This window comes from Helianthus annuus, chromosome 15, assembly GCF_002127325.2.
Source record: "Helianthus annuus cultivar XRQ/B chromosome 15, HanXRQr2.0-SUNRISE, whole genome shotgun sequence".
Taxonomy (NCBI): Eukaryota; Viridiplantae; Streptophyta; class Magnoliopsida; order Asterales; family Asteraceae; genus Helianthus; species Helianthus annuus.
The window spans coordinates 86,717,183-86,738,650 of record NC_035447.2 but is presented as its reverse complement, the minus strand read 5'-3'; the positions used below and the strand labels follow the sequence as shown (position 1 = coordinate 86,738,650).

Below are 21,468 nucleotides of genomic sequence, written 5' to 3'. Positions count from 1 at the left end.
AATAAGTCCACAAATTTGGTATTTGCGGCACTTCACACTAGCATGATGATGAAGGCTACATTGGTTGCACAAGGGTGCAGTTCCGTTGTATGGCTTCCTAGCAGGGGGTTGAGCCGGTTAGTTGGGTACAGTTTGATCATTGTGAGCGACCACGGCAAAGTTCTGAGAAGCCTTTCACTTCTTTGACCTCTTGGGGGATCCAGTCTGTTCATCCTTTGGTTTTGATTCCTCGATCGGTTTCTTGTCGCCTTTTTGGAAAAGTTTACCTTTCCTGATCTCAAATTCAGTCAAGGTAGCGGATAGCTCAATGGCCTGTCTAACTGTAGTGGGATTACTACCACTAACAATATCTTGAACTGAGTCAGGGAGGCCGTCAATGTACTTTTCGATTGCCTTATCCAAAGGCGTAACCATGTTTGGGCATAACAGACTTAACTCCTCATAGCGGTCAGTGTAGGCTCGATGCTCACCGCTATCTTGCTTAAGATCGTCGAATTCCCTTTCCAATGCCCTAATCTCATGACGAGGACAGAATTCCCTCATCATTAGAGCTCGAAGCTCTTCCCATGTTTGAGCCAGTGCTACGTCGGCACCCCTATCCCTCATCACACCATTCCACCATGTCAAAGCTCGTTTCTCAAAGACGCTAGATGCGAACTCTACCTTTCGCTCGTTTGGACACTGAACATGTCTGAAGGTGCTCTCTAGACTCTCGAACCATTGCAGAAGTGCAGTTGCTCCTTGAGACCCAGAAAACTTTGATGGCTTGGAAGAGTTGAATGTCTTGAAGTTGGATGGGGCACTATTGTTGTTGAGGGCTAGGTTACATTGAGCAATGATGTTTGGGATTGCAGCAGCCATCTGTTGCGTAATGATAGCTGCCAGTTCTTCATTGGGTACCTGATTGTCGCGTCGTGGAGGCATTCTAAAAGGGGAAACAAGAGAGAAAACAAATGAAATGGCATTGGATAAGGATGTTACATTTTCCGACCAAAAGGCATGGGTGATGGTCATTTGTTCGAACCACGAAGCAAACAAACGACACACAGAAGCTGAATCAAAATAAATAGGTCCTCATAATGTATCGCGAAGACATGCTCTCCTATAAGTGGACACTCACCCCAAGAGTTTCTAGGTAAGAGTGACTGGTCCGATACTGCGGATTTGTACGAACACTCTAGCCTAAGACAGAAGACTCAGGGTACAGGCACCCACCCTTCCAGTTTGCACGTGTTCACATTATTTAGACCCAAACTTTGACGAGATTTTGAAAACTTTGAAGGTTCAAAACCTTATAATAAGTCATCCTAGAACATATGACTAGTTTTCAAAGCGGATTCGAAATTTATGTTGTTAGGATCTGAGGCTGTCATGATTCGTGTTTGTTTGCATAAAACTAATAAGTGCAGCGGAAATGAGTTGCAAACAAAGTAAACACAAACAAAGGAAAGTATAGATTGATAAAAAATTGCTTTTCATTGAGTCAAATGATTGAAATACAAAGCAAATGATTACAGTAAAAGCATACAATCTAAACTCCCTCATCAGCCTGATACACCAGAGTTGGTTGCACAAGATGATAGGATGAATTGAGGAGAAGAACTCACTCAAAACAATCAAGTGTAACAGTACAGAGTACTGTCATACTTATAGGCAAACCAAACTACTGATATACTTCAGCTGACGTCACCATGATAGTGACATCTAACGACCTAACAAACTACAAATACTGTCCTATACAAACTACTGTTATGTAACATCTAATATTCACTAACATACAAAACATAAGGGAAACTACTGCTTCACGTTCCACTGTTGTAGCCTTAGCACAGATGTTGAGTCTTCAGTGCTTTCTTCAAAGGTGATCAGTCTTTGAGAGGGCAGTGCTTGAATCTTCAGCAGCACTTAGGAAACAGTAGTAGATAGAGCAACAGAGTTTGTCTTCAGCAGTTGTTAGGTAATCATCAGAGTTTGGTTTATCAGTTGTGGTAGTTGAGCAGCACTTAACATTTATCAGCTGTTAGATAACCACTGTCAAGGGGAGAGATTAGAGTAAACTGCTGCTTATTAGGAGTCCACTGATGGGATCCGGTTTTGGCTTTACATTATCTGTTCCTCTGTTAGGGTTCAATCCCAACAATCTCCCCCTGGAACAGATAATGCCAAAACCCTTCCTTATTCAGGACCTTTATTTTTCATTAGAAGTTCCATTGCTTTTCTTTTAAATTCTTTCTCAAAATCCTTGGAACTTGTATCATCCTCATCCCTGCACAGTGTAAGCTCAAGGAGATCCTGTAGATCTTCAGCACTTAGGCCTAGTGCCTGATTCCTTGATATATGCTTCACCTCACCATTGAATCTGAGCAAAGTCAATACGTGGGTCTTTTGATCAGACATCCACTTTAGTATTTTTGAACTCAATTGGTTTCTTGGGAGAGCTTTATTATCTGATGAACTTGAAGTGATTGGCCTGAAGAAGTGAAGAGCAGCATCATGAGCTTCAGACACTCGTATGAATGCTTGTTCAATGATCTTGTTGGCTTCAGCTATATCTGCTTCAACTTCTTTGTCAATCAGCTCACTGTTTGTGATGCCTGCTGATGACTTTTGGCTTACTACTTTAACCTTTTTGGCAAGGACTTGTAGTTTAGCCAATCTTTCTTTATCTGAAGCTATTTTCTTCATAGCTTCTTCAATCTGTTCAGCTTCTTTGTTCTTATCTACTCCAGCAGATAGCATTTCCTTCTTTTCTTTACTCAGCTTTGTGACAAAATCTTCTGCTGTGCTGATCTGTGTTTCGAAAAGTTTGACTTGCTCTTGAAGCTTTTTGTAGTCAGACCTTTTAGGAGAGTTAGAGGCTTTCATCCTCTGCTTCTCAAGTCTTTCATAAGCTTCATCAGTTTGTTGCCTAGACCATTTTGATATGGCTTCAGCAGTGCCTATCTTAGCATCCACCAACTCCCTTTTCTTTCTTTTATACTCAGCAGTGAGATCAGCAATGAGTCTTTTGTTCTTACTCCAGTTTGGAGCAGTTTTCTTCTTTGAAGGATCATTCTTCACCTTTTGAATTCTCTCTGCCTCACGCTTTAAAGCTACTAAAGGCCATTCCTCAAACTGTTGTTCTTCAACATGATAGAACTTTTCTTTCATGATGTAGGCTAGAAGCTGTTCTCTGAGTTTCTTCTTTTGATCAGCCTTTTCTCTTTCTAGCTCTTGTGCAAATTCTTCTATCTGCTTTACCTTTGTGAGGTAGAACTCCAGTCTTGTAGCAAAGCCTTCTTCGCCCAGTTTCTCACTTTCACAATCAATTTTAGCTTTAACTTTTGCTTGCCTTGCCTTTATTCTGAGATAATCATCCATGTCTTCAGGAACCATATAACCGATGAGTGAGGAGAATTTTCTTTTTGATGGGTCTGCTTCTGTGTAAAACTGCCTCATCTCATCTTTGATGGCTTCTAGTTCCAGTGGATACTTTGCAACATTTGGATCATGACTACCTTCATCAGCAGTGATTGGCTTTCTTTTTCTTTTTAGGAGCTGTGGTTGTGATATAGGAAGAGATATAGGAAGAATTAGGGCAGTTGTGGATGTCTGACAAACAGTGGTTGAAACAACTGGTGTCTCAACTGCTGTTGTCATTACAATTACTGATGTATCAGTAGTTGTCTTCTGCTTTTGAGCAGGGGATGAAGAATGGGAAATGATATTTGAAGGTGGTGATGGTGGTGGTGAGTCATCATCAGGAATGAAGACCCTTCTCCTTTTAGAAGAAGAGGCTGATGATGTTTTGGATGGATCAGTGGTTTGAGATTGGATGGCAGTGGATTGTGATTGACTAACAGCGGTTGAAACAACTGGTGCTTCAATCACTGTTGTCACTACAGCAGATGTTGTAACATCTGCTGTCTTCTGCTTTATGGCAGGAGGCAGTGGTGGTGTGGCTTTGGATGATGGTGGTTTGGTGGTTTTTGGTTTTGATGAGGATTTTTATGTTGTAGACACAGGTGGTGGTGGAACAGTAGTTGTGATGGTGTGTGATGAGGTGGTGTGTGTTGATGAGATGGCAGCTGTTTGGCTACTTGTAGCAGTTTTTGTAACTGCTGATGTATCAGCTGTTTTGGGTTTTTCTGGTTCAACATACAACCCATCTTCTATGCCTTTCTTTTTCAACCTGTTTTTCTCCCCCTTTTTGCCATTATTTGCCAGAGGTGTATCCATGAAGAAAATGGCAGATGGAGCTTTCTCACTTTGAGTATTCTGTTGAATGCTGGCCTTTATAGCCTTGATATCAGCTTGAGTATCTTTGAACCGAGATTCAACCATGTTGGTCAGCATTTGCATTTGAAGATCATGCTTTTTAGCAGCCATTTGTTGCTGTTGTTCTAACATGGGTTGAAAAATATTCCAAAGCTCATTTGCAGCGAATGCTTGTGGAGCAAATGCTTGAGCAGGAGGAGCAGTAGTTTGTGCTTTCTGAGCTTTCAACATCTCTTGCAATATTTCTTTGATTTCAGCAACTGAACATTCAATTTTTTCAACTCTATCCGTCAATTCCTGATATCTTGAATCATCACCTACATGAGTAGGATCATCTGAATCCCCACCAGCGGTGGTTGTATCAATGTTTGACTTAGGAAGTGAATCCCAAAAATCATCCATTGATGCCCCTTGTTCTTGGTACTGGGGACTTCTTTCTTCAGCACTTGTTAGCCTTTGGAGAGTACCAGTAGGTAAAACATACTCACTGGTGGCTTTCATTGGTGCTATGGAAGAAATTGCCTTCAAGGGAGTCTTACTAATGAAACAACTGTCCAACTGAAGATCTGTTGATCCATCAGTTGTAGTTGCTGCTCCATTTGAACTACCACCAAGAGTTACTTGTAACTCAAGTGGTGTAACCTCCTCAACTGTTGCTGGGATAGCAGAGGTATGCACATCAGACCCAGTCACTTGTGGAGGTATACTCTCAGTAATAGGTGATTGAGAGGAACTGGTTTGTGTCTGTGCCATATCAACTGCATGCAACAGGGGCATTATTGATTGTGGTAATATTATTGGTGAGGGTGTGGGGGTAGAATGAGACATGTCCTTGGGATCAGGACTGTGGAAGATGGATCCGAGTGGATACAGAGCTTCATAATGTGGTGTCCCTGTGCTTACAACCTGACCCTTTTGTGAGGATGCAGGAGGAGTTTTAGGCTGGGGATGAGATCTTTCTTCCAACTGCTGTGAGGAAGTAGCAGCAGTGGTTTCTTGTGACTTTTGTGTTGTCACTGGCATTAACTCTGGGATCTCATCTTCCAGAGTTGCCTTTGGTGTGGGTTTGGTGGGTTTTTTGGATGGTTTTCTTTTGGTCTTTTTGGTGACAGGTGTTGGTTTCAAAGCAGTGGGTGTGCTACTTTGATCACCTGGAGCAGTGGGCTCAGCAGTGGTTGCTACAGGGTCAGTGGCAGTTTCTAAAACTTGCTCTGCCTCTTTTGTTTTTAATTTTATTGGTGCCATCATTCTTGAAAAAGTTTCTTTTGTTAAAAAGTTTATTTTGAATGAGACACCTTGTTTGGGTAGTTCTGCATCTTTCTCTACAAATGTTTGTTCAAAATAATAGCTTAGAAATCTCGGAAAGAGCAGAAAAGCCTTATTATCAACGTTCTTTACCAAATCATCAAATATTACCTGGGAGTAGTTAAAGTTTTTATCGTTTAAAATTGCATACCCCAGGCATTGAATTTTTGTTGGTATCTCATTGAAGGACGTTGTTTTATTTGAAACACACATGAGCAGTGTGTGAAATAAAAATCTGGGTGCAGAAGGGAAGTAACCCTTTTGAAGGGTATCTACCTTTGGTTGTTCTGCATAACCCCTATTCATGAAATCCTTTACCAACTCGTCTTTTGTAAAAGAGGTTTTTCCATTTAAATCATCGAGTTTAAAGGTTTCAGAGATGGATTTCGGAGAAATTTTTACCTTCTTACCCTGTATCGAGGAGTTGATAACGGCGGTGACATCTCCTTGTTTTTCAAGGGTGGCATTTTTCCAGAACTCTCTCTGGGTATCAAGGTAAATGGGTGCATCCGCTGTTATCAAAGTTTTGTACTTTGATGCAGAAAGAATGTCAAGGATGGAGTCGAATGTGTGGTTATCGGTGGGTTTTGTGAGTATACCCACATAGTTGTGTGGAGACTTGAAGCGAATCTCCGTGGTTTCAGCGGCCATTTCAGTGGCTTCTGCTGTTTTGGAGGAAGATGATGAAGGTTTTGATTTTGATTTCGATTTTGGCTTCATCATTTTTGATGATGAATATCGAAGAAGATTTTTGGAGTTATCAGAGGGAAACTGTTTTTGTGAAGAGAATGTTTGGAATTCAATTCGACAGTGTAATCCTCTGTTTGGATTTAATCAGGGTTTTATTCAAGGAAAAAGTGATTGCTGATGTGGCAGCGGTTATTTTGATCTGAAGGGTAAAAACTGACCACGTGTCTAACATCTGATGAAATGGTAAATGATGGAGGACAGTTGTTTTTGACAACTACTGATGGATTAAGCATCAGTAGTTATAACGGTAATAAAATGAAGCAGTGGAAGAAACAATGATTTTGAGCATCAGTGTTTTTGAAGAACAGAGGTTAACACTTTAGCAGTGGACAGACTTTAGAGAGCAGATGTTAAGGCACAACAGCATTTTAGATACAGCAGTGGATAAAAACAAATGAAGGTCATATGTTTAGCAACTGTTTGTGCAGCAGTGTTTTGACTTTTGACAAATAATTTTAGCATCTGTTGGTTTAGATGTAGATATTGATCTTTGTCTTTGTGAAAACACAATATCTTATCTATCATCTGTTGTTTACAGAAATGCTATTCTTAACAAGATACATTTTAGATGTATCATATCAAGATTAAGTTGTCAGCAGTCATCTTCAGAAATTTTGTTCAAGGTTTTGCCATCTGTCTATTATTTCAGACAGTGGTTTAGCATCCCAGATGATGAAGTCTTGCTTTACTTAGAACAACTCATTTTATGTCTAATTACTAGAACATGAGTGTCTTAGTAGTTCAAAAATGAATTTACAATCAATTTCTGATCTGTGACAAACTAAACTTGAGCTTAACATGACCTTGATGTGTGAGTCATTTCCTTTTGACCAGTTTTAAGGATAGTAATTTCACACAAAAATAAGGAGATTACATCCAGACCAGAGATGAACTTTCACTATTAAAAAAAAAAAACTAAAAGTACAAAATACATTTTATAAAGATTAAAATGCATCTGGTTTTATTAAAAGGAAAACACCTTAAAAAAATTCAAGGATGTTTTGGAGATAATCAAAAGGATCTGACACTCTTTTTAAGTAAATGATCAAATTATTCTCAAGTTATTCTGACCATTATTTGGGTCATTTTCTTGTCAATTGATTGTAAATTTCCTTTAAGCACAATCACTGGATATGCCATTGTTACCAGAACAATTTATGTATTGATGAATGCACACAGTTGTATGATGACCACTGAAGATCTAATTCTAACCTCACAAGTGTTTTATGCTAATACTCTTTTCTTTTGATTTCAAAAGTTTTGAGATAGCCACACTTTGAGATTTTTATTTCCCTTTTCCCTTTTTACCCCTATTATTCATATGTTCAGAAATACTCACTAGGAGATTTTATTTTGAACATACCTTGTCCATAATCACTTTGAAGCAATGTTTTAAGAAATCTGACCATGGTTGAGCATGTTTTAGTTCAGATCTCACATTACTTATGATTAGGACTGTTTTGACATTTTATTTTCTCATTGTGTTTTGGACAAAGTAGATTTGGTCCTTTTGAAGACACTCAACCTTGCCTTTTGAACACATGAGAAATTTTTGACTAAAGTTTTATTTCCCTCTTTTCTATGTCAGCGGTATACTAGTGTCTTAGAAGAACACATGTTTTGCTGATCTGAGGTACATACTTTAGTGTTTATTGAAAACATCACAAATATCGAAACAACAAATGAAATCAATATTGAATACATCGAACGAACCCATAATTTATCAGATATTTTTCAGATTTAAAAACTATGAGTGACATATGTGTGAAAACATTCGTTGTGTGAGATTTGTGTGTCGTATGACATCTTGGTTGAATAACAAAGTTTTTGAATAACCATTTTGAACATGATTCACTCATCACTCTGTTTTTCAACTAAATACAACCAACCTTAGTATCAATGAATTTTGAGCTGAACTGTTATGTCAAATTGATTGTAAGATCGAATTTGACTGTCCAGGCTCTGATACCAATTGTTAGGATCTGAGGCTGTCATGATTCGTCTTTGTTTGCATAAAACTAATAAGTGCAGCGGAAATGAGTTGCAAACAAAGTAAACACAAACAAAGGAAAGTATAGATTGATAAACAATTGCTTTTCATTGAGTCAAATGATTGAAATACAAAGCAAATGATTACAGTAAAAGCTTACAATCTAAACTCCCCCTCAGCCTGATACACCAGAGTTGGTTGCACAAGATGAAAGGATGAATTGAGGAGAAGAACTCACTCAAAACGATCAAGTGTAACAGTACAAAGTACTGTCATACTTATAGGCAAACCAAACTACTGATATACTTCAGCTGACGTCACCATGATAGTGACATCTAACGACCTAACAAACTACAAATATTGTCCTATACAAACTACTGTTATGTAACATCTGATATTCACTAACATACAAAACATAAGGAAAACTACTGCTTCACGTTCCACTGTTGTAGCCTTAGCACAGATGTTGAGTCTTCAGTGCTTTCTTCAAAGGTGATCAGTCTTTGAGAGGGCAGTGCTTGAATCTTCAGCAGCACTTAGGAAACAGCAGTAGATAGAGCAACAGAGTTTGTCTTCAGCAGTTGTTAGGCAATCATCAGAGTTTGGTTTATCAGTTGTTGTAGTTGAGCAGCACTTAACATTTATCAGCTGTTAGATAACCACTGTCAAGGGGAGAGATTAGAGTAAACTGCTGCTTATTAGGAGTCCATTGATGGGATCCGGTTTTGGCTTTACATTATCTGTTCCTCTGTTAGGGTTCAATCCCAACATATGTTCTCATTGTGGTTGTCTCCTAAAGATAGGCAACGGTATTGTTTTATGACTAAACGCAAGTAAACTCGCGTTAGGGTCCTTGGAAGGTTATAGACTAGGTCAAAGCATTACTAATAACCAAATTCCCTATAACCATGAGCTCTGATACCAACTTTTCTATCACAACCCGACCACGAAAAACAACAAATCATGGCGGAAACATCGGGGAGTGTTGTAACAGAATCATTGTTTCATAACACATGGATTGAAGTTCTGTTTTATTAAATTAAATGTATTACATTACATTGAAAATCAGAAACAAAACATGAACAAATAGACTTTCATTGTTATTAAGTCACTAACGCCTCGTCCGTTCCTATATGAGCATGCATCAATATCATCAAACATCATCAACTATGGTACCTAGAACACATGCGAAAATACGTCAGCATAAAAATGCCGGCGAGTACATAGGTTTTATGTGAGTGTCTGATCCGTGGCTAGTTTACTGTTGCAATACCTAATTAAAAACGTTGTTTTGAAAAGTATAATATTGCGACATAATTAACCAACTCAAATCAAGTTGGTTATACTTTATAAAATCTCGTAGTCATGATTCTTAACACAAAACATTTATTTTATTAAATCAAATTGTAAAACATCTCGTAAAAACTCGTTAATAAAACTTGTATGGTTTATATTATTAGAAAAACCTTGTAATATAACTTTGTTTTGATAACCTTGCCCAAGTGATCTAGATAACGCAACGATATATAATGTGTTAAAAGCAATTATATATAGGAAGGACCAGCGGCGTATCCACCATGCTTTTAACACATTACACCTACCCCGTTACCTAATCACTTCCCTAACCCAACGGTTCAAACAGATTCAAACGGTTCACATAAATCAAACAATTACAAACGGTTCACATAAATCAAACGGTTATAAACGGTTCACATAAATCAAACGGTTCACATAATCAATCAGATTCAAACGGTTCACATAAATCAAACAATTTCAACGGTTCAAACAGTTCAAAATGTAAAACAATGTGTCCATATGCTGGATGAACATATGCAACAAAATGTAATATATAAAAATCAAGGTGCTAGCATGCTAAGTGAACATACATAGCAAAACATAATGAAATCATGTACTATACGTGTACTAATGAACATAACAAGCATAAGATATAAAACCATGAAAAGCACGAAAAAAAAACAAGTAGACACATGTGTTTCACCCCAAAACAGTTGAAAACAGTAAAAGGGGGGACTATGTACTCACTTGAGGATGCTTAGAAGTCTTGACTAACAACCAAGCAAAGCTAGAGGGATCACAGAAATCAAACGGCACCTAATATAGGTAACTATGTTAATAAACGGACCTAAATCGGAGGATCGGATAAAATGAGGTTTCGTAAACCAAATGAGTGTAGGAACTCATGTAATATGGTTTACGAAAAGCCTAAATTCTAAAAGGAAACCTAACCTAAGTGCTTACGACCCATTACGACTCGTTAAGGAAGCTTACGTCTAACACGTTGTTCTTGTAAAACGCGTTCGGACAGCCTAACTAGTCCTATGACAAGTATTATGTGCCTTAACATGATTAATAATGTTGCCTAATCAGTTTAGATGCCAAAATTTGTGTTACATATGCTTAAAATGAATTTATGCGTAAAAAGGGCATTTTGGTCATTTTCTAGAAATGTCAGAAATGGTCCCTGCACTTGTTAAACTCAGTTTTTGGCACTTTTAAGCCTTGTTAACCTCATTTCAAGGCTCTAAAATGAAGTTAAGGTATATGGAACTTAAAATATGCTCAAAAATATCCCGGATGTCGGTTCTTTTGTTCGTACGGTTGCGTTGTTCGGTTAATTACAATGAAACACGAACAGATGCAAATAACGGGCCAAATTACGCGACGAATGGAATTTCATCATGCCAATCACTAAAATAAAATATTTTAATGATTACATAAATTTTTGGATGTCCGGATATATTTAGAACGTAAGATATGCGTGAAAATGCAAACTTATGCACTTTTTGACGCTTTTAGTCCCTATTGATCAAGAAAGTTTATTTTTGCGCACGAAACACCTCAAAGCCTATTTCTAAGCTATGTAAAGGATATTTAGGGCATATTTAACTTATAATCAAGTTTCGGAATGTTCGTTACAGTACGAATCGGCATACTTTCGCAGTTTGTCGAAATTAGTCCCTGTAAGCGAATAAACTTGATTTCGCTACACCAAACCCTCCAAAACTTATTTCTAAGTTATGTGAAGGTTATTTAAGGTATGTTAAGCCTATTTTACTGTTCCGGAGTGTTTGTTGCATTAAACTAGTTATATTTACGCATCAGTTCGGTATAACCTTCCAGAAAGCGATTTAAAGCTCGAAATCGAACATGAATTGATATGTGCACATGATACACATATTTATACAAATCCCAAGTATGAAACACAATATTTCATCGATTTGCTACTTGTTTGATGGTCGCAGAGGCACAGGTGTCACAATATGGTTCTGTTAAAAGTCTCACCTTGGAAAGGTGTGGCACGCTTTGGGAAGCGTGGTAAGTTAAACCCACGATTTATCGGACCATTCAGGATCCTGGAAAAGATTGGTCCTGTAGCATATAAGTTGGAGCTACCGACAGAACTTAATGGTGTTCATGATACACTCCATGTATCTAATCTGAAGAAAAGTCCAATACAAGAAACAGTGGTCATTCATGCTGACGAAGTTCACATTGACGACACACTCCACTTTACCGAAGAACCCGTTGAGGTTACTGATTGGAAAGTTAACAACACTTGGAGGACTAGTGTTAAACTCGTCAAGGTTCGATGGAATGCACGCCACGACCCAGAGTTCACCTGGGAGCGTGAAGACCGTATGAAAGCAAAGTACCCACATTTGTTTAATGACATCTCATTTTTGCAGGAGAGCTTTATTGACTCAAATGATGCACAAAACACAGTTAACACAGTTATCAGACAAATCAGGAAAATGCTAACATAGTTCAGTACATTGACAGACAGCGTGCTAAGACACAGAATAAGCCAGAAACCAAGTATTACACTAGTATAGTGTGTAGGAAAGTAAGGATCACAAAACTGCCTTTCTAGTGATAGTTTAAGTGCCGGAAAGTGCCTAAAATTCACCTAAACTGCAGAATTCTCTAGAAAATCAGCAAATTCAACATTTAAACAATCTAATATCATGTAGAAATATGGTTAAATGGTCCTGAATGCTTTCCTAAGTGTCGGGAATCAAAACTGTCATAAAAGGGTACATAAAGCACACTAAACTGCACAGTTTAGCACGTTAACGAACCGGTAACCAACCAAACAACCGGACACTACCCGAAACACCAAATTTTCACTAGAAGCACTGTTTTAACATTACCAAGCTTGTTATGGTCCCCGAACATCATAACACATCATTTAAATATCTAGAAACTAAAACATCTAACTAATACTTGGATTTCAACTACAAACTAACCATATAGTTAGAACCTAGTCTTCCCCCCCCCCCCCCCCACCTATGGGATAACCAACATGGCCCCCACACTTGTGATTTTCTTTCAATTAAAAATTAGATCATGTTGGCACTTTTTGAGCATAAGAACCTTGAGTCAAAACTTAAAAATGGTTATAAGTATAACCTTGTATGTTCATAACTCTCATATCTTTCACACACTTAAACACACACTCTTTCTCTCTTCCCTTGCCTTGTTCTCGGCCGAAACCACAACCACCATCTTTCAATCAAGTCTCATACATTCCAAGCATACTCAAAGGTGTTAGAGGTTGCATAAGGAAGCTAGGAGCTTTCGAAAGTTCAAGGACCCTCTTCATTTGCTTTTATCCACTCTATTTCTTCTCTTGATCATCCCTAGCCTTGAGCTAGTGGAAGAACATCATACACTCTCTTTTACATCTTATCTAAGTGGTTAAAGAATGATACATGTTGATTAACTTGAAGAACATTAAGAATCAAGAGAATGGAACATGAACATAAGCTTAAATCAAGAAGAAATCTTGATGTATATGAGTTGTTATGCTTGATGATTGTTGTTTATTCATTTATTTGATGTAGATCATCATATGATCTTGCTAGATCATGATTAAAGACATAATCTAGCAAGATGAGAGGATGAAAGTGTTAAAGGTTAATGGATCATCCTCACAAAAGTCATGAACATGAATGAATAAATTGTTTTCTTGATAAGTGATGAATAAAGTAAGCTTAAAGTCTTGTAAATCTAAGATTTCAAGAAACTAAGTTAAAAATACAAGTTTTACTTAATCTTGATTCTTACATAAATAAACCCCATTTTTAAGGGTTAAACAAGTGTAGAAACACTTATGTAACAAGAAAAATCTATGAAGAAACATTTTTAGAAAATAAGATTGTAAGTTGTAAAGATCTAAATTCCTTAAAAATGATGTTTTTAAAGAATCAATCACACTTTAAACGATAACAAGGCCTACTAGAAACACTAGTAAGTTACTACGAATTTTTATAAATTTTCAAGTTCATGAAGTGGTAGTTTTTGCTTGTTTTTGACAAAATTGGTAAGTGTAGATGGTTTATTGTTGATTGTGGATTGATTGTGTTGATTTACAAAAGAAAATGATATACCTTCAAGGTATGGAAACCTTCATTTTTAGGGGAAACTATGGCAAAATTTTTCTAAAAATTAAACACTTGGAAAAATATTTCTAAACAAGTATTTACAAGTGTATTTCAAACCATGGATTTTTCACATAAAGTTTGCCATAATTTTAGTTACAAAAATATAAATATTGGAGGTTGGTTTTTATAAATAAAAGTGACTAAATATGTATTTAGGAAATATATATTTAGATGTCACCATGTGTGTGTTTATTTGTATATTATGTGTATTAGTTATATTATTTTAGGAATTGAAATAATATAACTCATCAAAATACCAAAAATTACAATCCAAAATATTACCAAAATTCCAAAAAAATGTGAATATACAAAGAATACACAAAATATTGGTGAAACCGAACAAAGTAATATAACTCACAAAAACATTCCGGAAAATTTATTCACAAGTATATTTTTGGTAAATAATATTTTGGACACCAAGGAAACAAAAATATGATTTTTACAATTATTACAAGAATATATCATATTTTTGACAAGGGAAAAATATATTATTTTTGGCAAGTGAAAATATATATTTTTCTTGAAATTTAGAAGATATATTATTTTGGAAGAAATATATATATTTTCTCGAACAAACATGAAATACGTTATTTTTAAGAGAAAATGTGTTTCCTTGAAATATATTCTTTTTTGGACGAAAAATGGGTTTATATATATATTTTCTAAGTTAGACTTGAAAATATATTATTTTTTTTGGAACTTATATGAAAATACAAATATTTTTGCCAAACGAAAATTATGAATAATTTTTCTAAGTAATATTCCTCAATATATATATATATATATATATATATATATATATTAGAAATATATATTAAAGTATTCTTACTAGAAATATTATTCCAGAAAAACTTATACAAAATTAAGTATAAGAATACAAATACAAATACACCCATCCTTGGGAAGAATTACATGTACAAATACTTGAAAAGTATCAAGTTAGAATATGTTATTTTAACAAGTATTCCAAAATTTAGTAAATATAAGAGAAAAATGCCCGGATAGTCCCTGTGGTTTCGCCTTTTTTCACCTATAGTCCCCAACTTTCTAAAATTACCTGAATAATCCCCAAGTTTTCAATTTTTGTTCCTGGATAGTCCCTAGGTCTAACTTCAGTTTGTTTTCTCTGTTAAGAGGGTGTGAAATGTCAAAAGTACCCTTACTATTAAATTAATACCTAAAAAGTTAAAAAGAAATATAATTAATTTTAGATAATTAATGTGAGACCACCACCAACCCCACCCACCTCATCTTCCTCACCACCACTATCTCCACCTTATCCTCAAATCTACCACTACCATTGGCTTTCCATTGTCCTCCAACCAATTTTCAAACATCCACCTTTCATCTTCACACATACTATATCTTCGATTGTTCTAAGCACTATTCACATTTTATGCAACCACCATGGCTGCTTCAGTAAGTGATGTGGTCTCCTTTCCTTCTTCAAAATCCATAATTGTTTCAACCAGAACATCATTAATCTCTCCAGAAAGACTCCCTTTCACCAAGGTATCATCCCTCATTTTTACTTTATTGTTTGAAGAACTCTTGTTTGTTATCCCCAATTCGGAATTTTTTTTAACCTCCTAAACACATATTCCAACCTAGTTTCCATACATTCAAGCTGAGTTTCCAACATTTCCAATCTACATTCCCTGTTTTGCTCTTAGTTTGCAACGCTGAGTAAGTTTCTCCGAGAGCTAAAGCAAATTCTGTATGGAAATAGTGAAGCCGAGCCGGTCTCTGAGCAAGCTGCGGTGGTAGTGGTGGGGAGTGATGGTGGCGGCGGATTGAGGTGGGAGATTGGTTTAGTTTGATGAGTAATGATTTATGTGAAGATCTAGATTTGATTTGCAGGTGGTGGAGGTTGGTTTAATATGATTTGCAAGTGGGTGAAGAAGAAGAAGAAGGGGGAGGGGGAGGGGGAGGGTGGGGGTAGGTTGTGGGGTCCACTTGAAGTTTTACCTTTTTAGGTATTAATTTAATAGTAAGGGTATTTTTGACATTTCACACCCTATTAACAGAGAAAATAAACTGAAGGTTAGACCCAGGGACTATCCGGGAACAAAAATTGAAAACTTGGGGACTATTCAGATAATTTTAGAAAGTTGGGGACTACAGGTGAAAAAAGGCGAAACCACAGGGACTATCCGGGCATTTTTCTCTAAATATAATTTAAGTTAAAATATTTAATATTTTAACAAATAATTATAACTTGGAATAATAATGAAGACACAAAGAAACGTAACTCAAAGACACTAACATATACAAAGTCAAGGCACGACCCGCTCGTCTAATAGATCATAATACGTTGTAGGTAGTCGTGTACACACGAAGGAGCTTTGAGTTACTGTGATACGAAGAACGCCAGACTGTGAGTTCATTTCCCTCTTTTCTTTTAACTGTTTTGTTTTATAACTTCGAGGGTGAAGTACATGTTACAAAATGTTTATAAACAATTACAATTGGTATGGTTAGCTATGGAATGCACAGTAGATCATGTGAATGGGTAGGCGCACTCCTAAGACCATTAATCCTCGTGTTAGGACCGAGGGACATGAGTGATAGATCTATTTGGGTGTAGCGAGCCCACACCCATGTGGACCGGGGATTGGCCCATGAGGTGGCATGTCTTACAGCTGGAGGCTCGGTATAAAATTTGCTAGGTTTGAGCCTTCCTACGCCGTTGCACGCATGTTAATGGCCTTGCAAACCATTAATTGATCTGTTTCCTTGTTTGCTTTCATACCGGGATTTACAAAACATACATACATACATACATACATACAATGATTACAAGGGTTTTATTCATACACACAAACAAACACATGAACTCGCTCAACTTTTGTTGATGTTTTCAAACTACATGTATTTCAGGGAGTTAAAGGTGGATCTGACGGGCGTCTAGATGTTTCAGGTTGTGTTAACAATAAAAGATGTCATCCGGTCTCATAGGGTTTGGTTAGTGTGTCTTCTCCTGGACGAGACACATCTTCCAAAGCCTGGTTTTATGTAATGTCTTTTGTCGAGTCCTTGTGAACTCTTAAGCAACTCGTATGGTTTGTAATTCGAATTTGAAGTCTATGTTTCAAGACAATGTTGTTATGTTTTTAAACTTATTTAATGGATGATCATCTTTGGTTTTATCATATAATGGTTGTTATGATTGAATGCAATGCTATTAAGCAAGTCACACATAATCACGCTTCCGCAAAAGTCAGGGTGTGACAGTGGTGGAGTGGTGGTGAAGTGGGAGAGAGGTGGTTTGCCAAGGGATGCCTTTGAAGTGAGCCAAGCACCCCTATTTATAGCCTGAACAGAAGCCCGGAAACGTCCCCGTGTCCACTAGACACGGCCCCGTGGCCATCATCTTTCTCTTTCTTCATTAATTACAATTGTCTGCATTAGGCTCCACACGCCCCCGTGTTCGCTGGGCTCGGCCCCGTGTGCAGAAGCGTATCTGTACTATCAAGATTTGCAAGATTCTGCAAATCTTAGCGTTAACTACGCCCCGTGCTGAGCTGGACACGCCCCCGTGCTGGGAATAGAAGCTTCTACAACTTTGTCATTTTCTGCAGACACCTGGCCACGCCCCCGTGTTCGCTGGGCACGGGGCCGTGGTCAGCCTTCTGTTTCTTGATTTTTCTTGGGAAGATGCTGTCGAGGGGTCGGGCATGCCACATTTATTCCTTTTCTTTCTATTTATGTTAGTTTTTGATGCATATTTGTTCCTTTTGTTCATTTAAGCTCATTTGGTCCTGAAAATACAAAAGGAAGACAAAAGCACACTTTTTCCAACATTAGTACTAAAAAAGGGTTAGTTTTATGGCTCATTTGATGTAATTTATATGTTGCATTTTACACACATCAAATACCCCCATACATGAATCTTTGCTTGTCCTCAAGCGAAACTCTTTATTATGTGGCTTACACACCCAAATGGAACGGGTAGAAGAGAAGTTTTGGGCTTGTCTTGAGTGTCGGGATCCAAGATCTTTATTGGGTTTTATTTTTATACTATTTACAATCCTATTCGTTATGATTTATTTAGAACTTTTCATAAGAGAAATTACTTATTTGGGCATAACATGCCTTTTTAAAATTCCATTTATATAAAAGTTCACATATCACTCAACACTCGGCCGAAGATGTATTTTTGTGAACCACTTGAGACCGGCATGGAACTTACTTCTACCATATGCTTGCCAAGCAATCAATCCTCCTCCGTTTTAACTATAAACCTTTGTAAATATCAAGAGGAGTTGGGGGAAGGGTTAGGCTTGGGTTAAAGGTAGGTGGTTTTGGGTTAGTGGTTAGTAAAAAGGGCTAAAAGCGTAAAAAGGGTCGGTCGTCGTAAAACTTTTTGTTTTTGTGACTTTTATTCAAACTAAGCATTTTCAAACAAAGTTTCTTTGAGAAACTTGTTTGTTTATTGCAAGACTTCATTTTTTTTATAAAGAACGTCACGAGAAAACTGAGCTTTTTACTAAAATAAAGGGTCTAAAAGAAAAAAGTTTTGGTGGGTAAAGGGTGTTTGTTTTGTGGGTTTAGAAATGAAAAGGTTTAGGCTCAAAGGGGTTAACTAGGGGGATTTTGGGTAGGTGATAAAAAAATGAAAAATAAGGGTGTTGAAAGAAAAATGGTTAGTCCTAATGCCTCCATCATTTACTTACTTGGGTTTAAATTGGTAAGGACCGGGAATGTATCGTCGTGGCAAGTTCTAGAGTCGTAAGAAACTGAGCGGCTATTCACACAAGAAACGAAGAATGAGCATTTAGTTTAAAGATGTATGCTTGTATGTTCAATAAAGGCTCAAAACTCACTTTTTGTGGGAATAGGTTTATAATGTGATCAAGTATATATAATCAAATTTTAACTAGATTTGGCATGCCGTTTCATAATTTTCTTACGTTGGTTCTTTTTATCATGACGCTATCGGTTGTTAATTTGTAAAAATATAACCTTTTTAGAACTTGTTAGTCCCAAATTAAACCAAGACAAGTAAAAAAAAGCGAAAAGTTTTTGAAAAAAATTGGGGTGATTAGAGGTTCCAATAGAGTTTTGTGTATGGCTTGTTATTAGGACTTGCAAAATTCAAGGTTTAGCATCCCCCCACACTTAAATTACACATTGTCCTCAATGTGTCCCAAAAATAAGTTTTTAGGTTGATTGAAAGTGTAAAAAGGTGTTTAAAAACAAAATTTTATGTTACTGGGCGTCTGGGCACGAGCCCGTGTTGGTCCGGGCACGGCCCCGTGCTCAGATCGCTAGTATCATGTTTAACAGAAGGCTGGGCACCGGGGCGTGTTCAGTGAACATGGCCCTGTGTCCAGTTACCTGAACTGGGCGTTTTCTGCAGAACCTCGGGCACGGGGGCGTGTTGGGCTGAGCATGGCCTGGTGCTGAACTTGCTGTAATGAAGAAAAATTGTCAGGAGGCTCTGTTTTTGTGCATGGGGTGTGGGTTCAAGTTTCCCTTAGTAACCTCCACCATTTCGAGTGAGTTTTATTCCTGAAAATTAAAACTAAACTAGAAAACATAAAAGTTAATCTAAACTAAAAGTAGGGATAGTTCCGCGGAATGCCTCCGTGGTGCGCCACGTTTATAAGGGTCCTTGGCTAGACCCAAAGTCAGTGGGATGTTTTGCATCCCATGTTGCACCGTCGAAGAGTATCATCCAAGCTTGAGTTTATGACTTCCATGTAGTTGACCGGGTCGTCGTCCTCTACTCTTTTCCCAACCCCGAATTCCATCTCTTTGTTCCCGACCCTTAATGTTAACTTTCCACCACTCATATCTACCATTGCGTGAGCGGTGGCTAGGAATGGTCATCCTAGAATGAGTGGTACTTCGGTGTCTTCCACCATATCAAGTATGAAAAAGTCGGCCGAGAAGACAATGTCTCCGACTTTTACCAATAGATTTTCGGCGACACCTTGTGGATATTTGATAGACCGATCGACGAGTTGTATGCTCATCTTTGTGGGGCTTGTTTTACCTAGTCCGAGTCGGTCAAACATTGATGCTGGCATGAGATTGATGCTAGCCCCAAGGTCGGCTAGCGCATTCCGTATGGGTGATCCCCCAATGGAACAAGGGATGGTGAAACTTCCGGGGTCGATTTTCTTTTGTGGGAGTTTATTGATTAGTACGGCGGAGCACTCTTCACTTAAATTAACCAATTGCAACGTTTCAATTTTCCTTTTATGAGTGAGAAAGTCTCTCATAAATTTTGAATATTTAGGCATTTGAGTGAGGACCTCCACGAATGGAAGATTGATGTGAAATTGTTTTAGTAAGTTTACGAATTTTGTGAATTGCTCATCGGTCTTTTGGCAAAGCAACCGACCGGGGTAGGCACCGGGGGGTTCTTGGTAGGTTCTTGATTTGGCGGAGGAGTTGTCTCTTTTTGGGGTGTTGGTGAAGTTGTGGTTTGGTTAGACGGACTCTTTTCAGATGGAGGTAGCGGAGCCTCCTCGGGACCTACAGTACGGTTTCTCAATGTGATGAGATGCACTTTGGGTTGGTTTCGGTATTGCTGGGTATCGCACCTTGTGGTCTCTCGGAGAAATTTTGAGCTAGTTGATTTAGTTGTTTTTTCAGTGTTTTGAATACTAGCTTGTTGATTTCTAAAGCTCGATTCCATTTGTTGGAATCGATCCGAGTTTTTCTTTTCGGTGTCGGAGATGAGGCGTGAGATAGTATCTTCAAGCCTCTCTCGTCACCCTTGTTGCTGTTGAGAGAAATTTTTTGACTCATTTCTTGGTTGTTGAAAGTTTGTTCGTTGGTTCTGATTTTGTTGGTTACTACTATTGTCGGGTTCTCTCCAACCAAGGTTAGGGTGGTTACGCCATCCTTGGTTGTAGGTACCCGTTGGAGGACCTGACGGCCTAGGTCTATTATCAATGCAGTTTACCGTTTCCGTTTGATTATCCATTTCTTTCATACAACTCCAATTTTTATGTGGCCCACCGCATCCTTCGCAAGCCATAACCGAGGCCGTTTTTGACATTTCTAGTTTTTTTTTTATTTTTGAAGAGAGGGCCTCGATTTGGGCTTGTAAAGAAGTGCTTTCGTCAACCTTATGGGCGCCCAGGGTAATAGATTTTGTGCCTCGGGGAGTGTGCCATTGAAAATTGTTTTGATCGATTTCCTCAAGTTGATTATAAATTTCATTTGGGCGATGATTACCTAGAAGTCCCCCGGAGCTAGAGTCGAGTGTTTGTCTTGTGTGTGGCAACAACCCATTATAGAAAGTGGATACTTGTTGCCATACCGCAAGACCATGATGAGGGCATTTTCTTAGTAGCTCCTTGAACCTTTCCCTAGTTTCATATAAGGATTCCCCATCCTCTTGTGAGTATGTATTAATTCCAGTCATTAATTTAGCCGTTTTAGAAGGAGGGAAATACTTATATAAGAACTTTTGGGCTAGTTCATCCCAAGTGTTTAGCAAACCACTTGGGAGGGTGGTAAGCCAAGCCTTAGCACGGTCTTTTAGTGAAAACGGGAACATTCGGAGGCGGATAGCGTTGTTTGATTCCCCATTGATCCGAAAAGTATCATATATTTCCAAAAAGTTGGTAATATGTAAGTGGGGATCTTCGTCCGCAAGCCCATGGAAAGTTGCGGAGTTTTGGAGCATTTGTATCAAATGCGGCTGAAGCTCGAAGTTGTTGGCATCGACATTCGGTGCAT

The 21,468-nt window shown here is 37.9% G+C and overlaps 1 long non-coding RNA gene and 1 other non-coding gene across 2 annotated transcripts; both read left to right on the top strand.

Annotated features, from left to right (window-relative positions):
* The first annotated feature begins 15,019 nt into the window (after positions 1 to 15,019).
* On the top strand, positions 15,020 to 16,919 carry LOC110882684. Its single transcript, XR_002560172.2, has 3 exons — positions 15,020 to 15,279; positions 16,088 to 16,144; positions 16,648 to 16,919. It is a non-coding gene; the product is annotated as an uncharacterized LOC110882684 (long non-coding RNA).
* Positions 16,920 to 21,050: 4,131 nt separating this feature from the next.
* On the top strand, positions 21,051 to 21,157 carry LOC118487686. Its single transcript, XR_004882629.1, has one exon. It is a non-coding gene; the product is annotated as a small nucleolar RNA R71 (small nucleolar RNA).
* The last annotated feature ends 311 nt before the right edge of the window (positions 21,158 to 21,468 follow it).